Here is an 8,788-nt window from a genome sequence, read left to right on the forward strand (position 1 = left end):
ATCTTCGAGGTTAGTTATTGTTATATAGTTGTGTCTCAGCCTGAAAGAAGGATGGTTGAGACTAAGGAGTCAGACCTACATAAACGTGCAAACTTTCATAACAAAACTCAAATGAAGAACTGTGATTAGTGGACTTCCTATTATCTATTGAAGTTAATTTATATTCCAAGACAAAAAATAACTTTGTTAAAGTGAAGTTAAGGCTATCCATGCCTGCCAGTAACTAAAAGAATATTATAATTCTTCAAAAATAAACATAAACATTAGAAAGTAATTAAATTATAAGTTAGAAGCATAAGGTTGACTTTTTCCTTAACCAACTGCATGGAAAGGCAAAGTGAAGGTACCCTAAACAACTTTAATTCCATCCCATATCTCCTTTACACCATTCATCTTCAACATTGACCACAATTTGAGACCCATGCCCCGGCTATGCTGTACTATATTCACCATTCTAATTTATGCATCATCACCCACTATATATGTGCCACCAACATGATCACAACCGTCCTCCAGTAGGACATTTCTGGTTCAGGATGGCTGTAAGGATGAATACCTGTGTATTCAGAAATCAGAGATAGGATGGCAGAAAGGTCTGAAGCACTGCACTGATGTGGGGGCTGTCATTCAGGACTCCTAGATGCACAGGAATGGATTCTAATGATATGGACTGTGTTCTCTTTATATACTAATTTTGTAATTCTATTTTTAAAGCACGTTTGTTTAGCAAGACTCATTCTTTATAAACCCTTGCTATGGTACTTACAATTTCTGTTCCTGTGACCATCTATCATATTGTACTGAGGGAAAGCTGCACAGATCCCAACTAGTTACAAGACCAATCCTGCCTAGTCTGAGAATAGACCATTTTTCCTTCCTGTAAAATGGAATTTTTCCAATCAAGTCAGTCTCTAATGCCTTTCCTTTGGGATTATTCTAATGCTATCCATAGAATTACATCTATTTTCTTCTGTCCTCTTTCTGAAATGTAGTTCTCCTTGGAAACAGACTCTCTGTGTTATAGTTTGCACTTTCAGTTAAAAGTTGTTCTCTTCAATTAAGCTTATGTAGACTTAATTTCCTTCATCTTTTTCACTCTAGCCAAATGTTGTTTCTCATCTCTCAGCTTATAACCATACTTTATCAACTATTCATGGCTAAGCAAGCATCCACAAACCTCAGGACTACCTCAGTTGGCTTCTTCAATTACAATGATTGCTTGTGCATTTCCAAATTATGACATAAAAAACAAGCCATCTAGTTAGAGACTGACCTTGTCTATTGGAGAAACACAATTTACCGGTAAAAAAGTTTGTTATCCTTTACATCTCATTAATATTGGCTGAAAAAAAATGATTAGATTTTGTGTGTCCCTCCTAAAGAAAATGTACAGTATGTTGGTATGTTTATATACAATATGCATTCTATATATATCTAATTTCCTTCAATGGTATATTTTCAAGTAAAATTACAGTTTCATTGACATCCTTACAAACTAAAGAAAGTTCACTAATAACAGCACTGAGAATTATAATGGATGAGCACTGGGATCTAACAGGAAATGGAACAAAAAGCCATTATATGGTATGCCTATTATTAATAATGTGCACAATCTAAGTGCCTGGAAGTATTTTAGTATTCCAGGTAGACAATTAAAATTGGATGGGGACCTAGAACTCATTAAGAAACATGAGACTGATTATGCTGCTTAGCATCTTTTCCCCAAATAGTTTGATTTTATTAAATCTTGTTTCTTATTTAAAACAAAAAAACACACAAAAAGAATGATATATATTTTTCATATTTCATTTTTATAATGAGGACACCAATTCTTTTCTCAAATTGATAAATATGTCCATCACAGGATAGCACAATTCACAGACTATGTATCCGTTAAGGTTGACCCAGTGATACTGATGAGCTGCAGTAGCTTAAAACTGTGTCCCATGACAATACGTTTTACCACAGGTCTAAAATATTTGCCTGCTGGCTGTATTATGGCCCATGTGAAGTAAGCTGAATAGAGGCTTGCCCTACAATGACTGGATAACAAAACTGTGGCAAGTATTGGTCAAGTGAAAGTTACAAATTAAATTGGTTTGCATAATGAACTGCACTGTTTAGTAATATTTAGCACTATACTCACCTGGTAATTCATTTGTAAGTTTAAATAGTTATACCTCTCAGTCATTGCTCTGAGTCCCTCTGGGTCAGTAGTAACAACTGAAAGATATTACCATCTGCTGGCTTTTTGATGTTCTATGTGAAATGGGTTGGTAGCTTCAATGTAGTTCTCATCACACAGTCCACCTTCACAACTGGCACTACTAAGTACCCTCAGTCTGAGCAGGGAGACCAAAGACTGATTGTAAACTCACCTACCTGCCTTTATGTATGCCTTTATGTTGTTGTAGCCATGTCAGTTCCAGGATATTAGCGAGACAAGTGGGTGAGGTAAGATCTTTTATGGGACCAACTTCTGTTGGTGAAAGAGACAAGCTTTCAAGCTTACACAGAATTCTTCTTCAGGTCTCGGAAAAATAATAGAATAAAATAAAAATAATAATTAATAATATTTTTCCAGACCTGAAGAAGAGCGCCGTGTAAGCTCAAAAGCTTGTCTCTCTACCTTCCTTTACACCTGCACAATTGAGAGATACCACAGCAGAGCAGTGTAGGAATGCCTGTACTGTTGGAATTAAACCTTTTCCGTAGCTAAACAGTGGGCTTCAGTCTTTAGTGCCAGCAATCTGCAAAATTTCCATCTCCAGGAGTTCAAAAATCATGAGTCAGAACCATGAGATTGACCTAAAACTTGATAAAAAGAGAAAAGGAGTACTTGTGGCACCTTAGAGACTAACCAATTTATTTGAGCATAAGCTTTCGTGAGCTACAGCTCACTTCATCAGATGCATCTGATGAAGTGAGCTGTAGCTCACGAAAGCTTATGCTCAAATAAATTGGTTAGTCTCTAAGGTGCCACAAGTACTCCTTTTCTTTTTGCAAATACAGACTAACACGGCTGTTACTCTGAAACCGATAAAAAGAGAATAAATTATGGTTTTTGATTTGTGTTCAGCTTTGTGAACTCCCCCCAGCTACCCCGACAATGCACATGTGACAATTACAGGTTGAAAATTCAACCTAGAATGCATACCAAATATGAACACACAAAAATGCAGGCCCTGTGTAACTGCTCCCTATCTCCTCTCCCTCCCATTTCTCTGCTCCCCACTGGCAGGTCACCCAGCAAGTTCCTTCAGCCGCCAGTCCCACTCTATCCTAGCAGGCTCCAGCAGCTTCACATTTTCCCAGTCTCTTAGTCCCCATACCAGGCTCCTGTAGCCCTTGCTCATTCTCAAAAAACTCCTGCAACTTCCCACTCCTATGGTCCCTAATCCCTTAGTAGTCTCCAGTAGCTGCCCTGTCTCGAGACTACAGGGCAGTGGGCTTCTCTGGGCTCTTGTCTTAACCTCCACACTTCCCACACAGATGGAGGATGCCTGCTGCTGAGCTTTGGAAGGTGGGTAGCTTTGCTACTAGTGCCTGTGCTAAGGCTCTGCCATGCAGAGACGGAGGGACCGGGTACGCTGCCTGCCCACTCTAATGGCCAAAGGTGGAAACTGCAGCAGAGGAAAAATGTTCGTGTGGTCAGTGGATTAGTCGAAGATCTGGGAGACCTGAGCGAACTTGTTATAGATAGTGAGTAATATCAGTTAGAAAATTTATCAAACAGCATGTTAGACCTGCGGTGAAATGTAGCCTCAGAACTGCATACACATTTTAGAAGTAAAACAAAAGGGATTTTTTTTAAATCTTCCAGGACCAGAGTTCAAGTTTCTTCTTTATGTGGAATTAAATTTACAAGAATTAAAGTAATCTAGTCCTCATTGTTCCAGAGAAATAAAAAAAACAACAACTTACCAGATAAGGCAAAAGTGGGGAGAGATCTAAACAAGGAGGTACAATACAGTCAGTTAAGGCATTCAAGGAAGCGCAAAAGCAGGAAAAACATAGAATAAATATAAGCAGACAGCTGGAAATCTAGGTTCCTTTTTCATCTCTTGGGCATTTACTTGCCTCTAATTGTGAAAGGAATGATCAGAATCAGAAATAGATATTGATCACTGTAACTGTTGAGTTTTCAAGCACCATTTCCCTCTCATAGTCTTACAAACATGTTTTCTCTTTTTGTTTGACTACGGAGGCTCCCTTTTTTTTTTTCTATTTTCTTCTTTTTCTTTTTTTCCAAGAAGAGAGCTGACACTCCTGTCCAGAATTTGCTGAGGGATCGCTCTGTGTCATTCTTTCAGTATGGAATACAGTATTGTGATGGCACTTCAGAAAATGTACTGACATTGCTGCATTGTGTGGAACATCTGCCCTTTTCTTTCTAATATAGATCTGACTGTGGTCATTCCAACTGAAAACTGACAAAGGCACGATTATTGTAAACTTATTCCTGTAGTGACTGGGATCCCTTTGAAATTGATCCAGGGACTGTCGTATGTAGAATATGGCTGTTTATGCGCTTTTGTATGTAGGGTGAAGGGAAACAAAAACACTCATTCTCCATGGGCTGTCCTGGTTGCAGAAAAAATTGTGGATTCAATTCAACATCTCATTGAAGTAATCCTTTATCTGCGCCCAAGGTGTTTGGCTGTGCCTATTCCTATTGCCCTCCAAGCCAGCTGTTCTTTAAGGCCCTTCACAACTTTGCCCCTCCTTACTTGTCTGCTCTTATATCTTGTGTCCTTTCCCTGCTTCACCAGTGATGACAGATTTGACCCCTTGCTAGTCTCCTTCTCAAACAAATTATTTTCATTCTATCCCTTATGCATGCAACATTCTCACAAAACTAGTCAATAAAGCCACAGCCCTCTCCCCATTTAAATCCCTCCCCAAGACTTACTTCTACCATGATGGCTACAGGAAATTGCCAGATGATAATGACTAGGTAGATGCCAGTGGGGATTGCTTATATTTATTTATAAAACATTTTAAAACACATGTATATGATTTGGAACATCAAGTTAAGCACATAGCTATCTCCAGGGAATGGGCTGTACACACATTTGCACACATAATGCCAGGCATGAGTGTTTGTACAGCATCCTGAGCCTGGTGATTAGAATATTCACCAAGGATGTGGGAGACACAGTTCCCATGTTCCAGTGATGATGTAATTATTTATTTACAGTGCAGCAATTTCAACAGGAGAGACTGAGGGAGCACTGCATCAGAATATCCCATAGTCCAGTGATTAGAGTACACACCTGAGAGGTGGCAGATCCCTCTTCAAATCCCTTCTCCTGCTCAGGCACAGGGAGGACTTGAATGTGGGGTCTCCCACATCTCAGATGAGTACCCTACCCACTGCACTAAAAGTTATAAGGGAGGTTCTCCTCCTCCTCCACACACCCGGTTGGCATCTTCCACTAGCTAGCTTAGACAGATCCCTGCCTAGCATGATTTTGTGAATCATATTCCAAAGTGCTGGTCTCTCCCCATGCATTGCATAGGGAAACTAAGCGCCTAACTCAGGGTTTGTGAATTCCAGTGATTTTCTAGTCACCTAAACGTTAGGTGCTGTGACACTCAGCATTGCAATGCCTAACTCCTTTTGTGCATCCTTGCCTCTGTGACTGTCTTCAAGACTTGTTGGGATCTGTTTGCGTTTGATGGCTTGGCCTCGTTTTTTGCATTTCTTTTTTGGCTCGGCTTTTATTTTTGATGACAGATTGGCCTGTTCTTTCATGGCCACTGGAGGCAGTTCTCTGTTTTGTCATCATTACCCTATCCTGTGTAAGAGGGCCAGTGATACGATAAGCACCATACAAATAAAAGCAAACCTCTGATTTTTATAATAGACAAGTTGCGCTAGTTAATGGTGTTAAATGAGGACATTGCAATTACATGCAGTGGATATATAGTATTCCTTCTAGAGATGATTTAACCTTTTATTAGTTCAAAACCCTAATGAGGCCTACAGAATAATAAAACCTCAAAGCAGTATGTTGATGTCAGACACAGCAGGAGGATTGACAAGAATACCTAGTAGCAAGGACTTTGTATAAGACACTTTAATGTTGAGCGTAAACTTCTAAATGTTCCAGTGGAGTCTGGGATTCTCATTTAAACAAGCTAGATGATTTCAGAATAATATATGTGACAAAGTTCCTGCTCTACCTTGGTGGGTCTTGCGCTTATTGGCGGATTTGCTTGCCTTGGAGCTTCACGGCAGCCCTCAGCTTGGCCGTTTTTCTGAATTCACAGTCCAGGTCAACTCCTCCTGTGTCTGACCAGGAGTTGGGAAGATTTGGGGGGAACCCTCTACTCCGGGTTCCAGCCCAGGGCCCTGTGGAATGCAGCTGTCTAGAGTGCCTCCTGGAACAGCTGTGCGACAGCTACAACTCCCTGAGCTACTTCCCCATGGCCTCCTCCCAATACCTTCTTTATCCTCACCACAGGACCTTCCTCCTGGTGTCTGATAATGCTTGTACACCTCGGTGCTCCAACAGTCCACGTTCTCACTCTCAGCTCCTAGTGCTTCTTGCTCCCAGCTCCTCACATGCACACCACAAAATGAAGTGAGCTCTCTTTTAAAACCCAGGTGCTCTGATTAGTCTACCTTAATTGATTCTAGCAGCTTCTTGATTTGCTGCAGGTGTTCTAATCAGCCTGTCTTAATTGTCTCCATAAGGTTCCTGATTGTTCTGGAACCTTCCCTGTTATCTTACCAGGGAAAAGGGACCTACTTAGCCTGGGCCTAATATATCTGCCTTCTATTACTCTCCTATAGCCATCTGGTGCAACCCTGTCACATATAGCAGAACTTTGTGTTGTGTAATATATAACATTAGCAGCATGTGGAAATATAAATTCGTACATCAAGATTAAAATCAATCTGCACGTACACAGTTTTCATTTCTAATCAAAGTTACAGTAGATTTTTATAATCAGCCTTGCACTTATGACAAACTTCAATGTATCATATTGTCACTTGATTAATATGCGCATATCCTGTCTTCAATAAAAAATATATATGAAGCCTAATATCCCTCCAAGTAGACTGGTGGTCTAAGTAGCATTATATTCTACAAGACAAGTCAACTTCAGAAATCGTTCTTGCACTCTAATCTGGGGTAACAGGGACTGAGCAGTCAATCCCTGTGGAGGCAGAGTCACGGTATAGTGACTCATCTGGATGTTTAGGCAGCAATACTGATTAGATCCAAAGCCTCGTATTCAGATCTCTTTTATCAGCTAGAGCAGGAGTGGCCAACCTGGGGCTCTGGAGCCGCATGGGGCTCTTCATAGGTTAATATGCGGCTTCTGGCATAGGCGATTACTCTGAGGCTGGAGCTACAGATGCTAACTTTCCAGTGTGCTGTGGGGTGCTCTCTGCTCAACCCCCTGCTCTGCCCCAGGTCCTGCCACCACTCCACCCCTTACCCAAGGCCCCTGGCCCTTCCCCCAAGCCTGCCATACCTTCACTCCTCCCTCCTCCTCACCAGAGCCTCCTGCACACTGCAAAACAACTGGGGAGAGAGGGAGAGGCACTGATTGGTGGGGCTGCCGGTGGGCAGGTGGCACTCGGGGCTGGATGGGGGTAGCGGATGGGAGGCTGCTGACATACTACTGTGGCTCTTCGGCAATGTACATTGGTAAATTCTGGCTCCTTCTCAGGCTCAGGTTGGCCACTCCGGAGCTAGAGAATCATTATGACATGAGTTTGCGGGGAAGGTAGAACAGGAAAAAAGAAGTGTTTTTTTGGTTTTTATTCTGTTTTTATTGTAAATTATTAGGATATATATAGCTGATGCACCACCAGTGAAAACATTTGTGTGAGATACTCAGCAATACTTCAAATTAAGTTACTGTAGTGTAGTAAATGTTGTGTGGCTGATGTAAATTCTAATTGCATTGTTTGTCATAGTTGTGTGCGTTACTATTTTCAAGCTATTTGAAAATTTCCTGCTAATAACTGTTGTATAAGTCAACTCATCTCTAATTTAAATAAGGAAGTGAATTTGGATTACTTAATGTTTTCACAGAAGAATAGGGTTAAAATGTACACGATTCTCACTGAATTAAATGTATTTATGGAAAAGAAAAATATGCTGCAATTTTTCTATGTTTTAGATGGGATTTGCATAGATCTTTGAGATCAGATAATGAGGCAAGTTTCTGTTACCTTCTTGAACATTCTGCTGTACTGTAAGACTCTTCCTGTCCCCACTCCCACCCTGAGCATGACAACTTTTGCCAATGGGCCTTGCAATATTATATTTTATTTTCTAAGAAAGTTAAAAATAAATTATCTGCCTCAGAACCAAATAACCAAGAAGCTCACTCATTAGTCCTCTGGGCAATTTGCAAACATTACAAAAAATGCTGAATCTTCACATATTCTCTGAAGATTTATCCCTCTAATCCTATTTGAATGCTTCCCCATATATTTACCTCCATGCCAATTAGAGTGGCATATGATGTACCTGTGTATAGTTATCTGTATATACCTTTTCCTACCTATTACTTAAAAAAGTTGACAGTTTGCAAATAAGTGCTATATTTGTTAAGGACAACACGTTGGGCAGAAGATGTTTCCTCATTGGGAACAATTTGCTTCTGTTTGTAAATTTAGTGGGCAAAAGAAAGGCTGGCAGAGGAGCCTGTCGTAACGTCTTGACAAATCCACTCCAAGTAAGGTAGGGTCTAAAGTTCTTCCTTAGCATGAAACACTATTTTCAACTCCTTTTCCCTGTCAAAGAAACATCTCAAACTA

The sequence above is a fragment of the Lepidochelys kempii genome, chromosome 1 (genome assembly GCF_965140285.1).
Source record: "Lepidochelys kempii isolate rLepKem1 chromosome 1, rLepKem1.hap1, whole genome shotgun sequence".
NCBI lineage: Eukaryota > Metazoa > Chordata > Testudines > Cheloniidae > Lepidochelys > Lepidochelys kempii.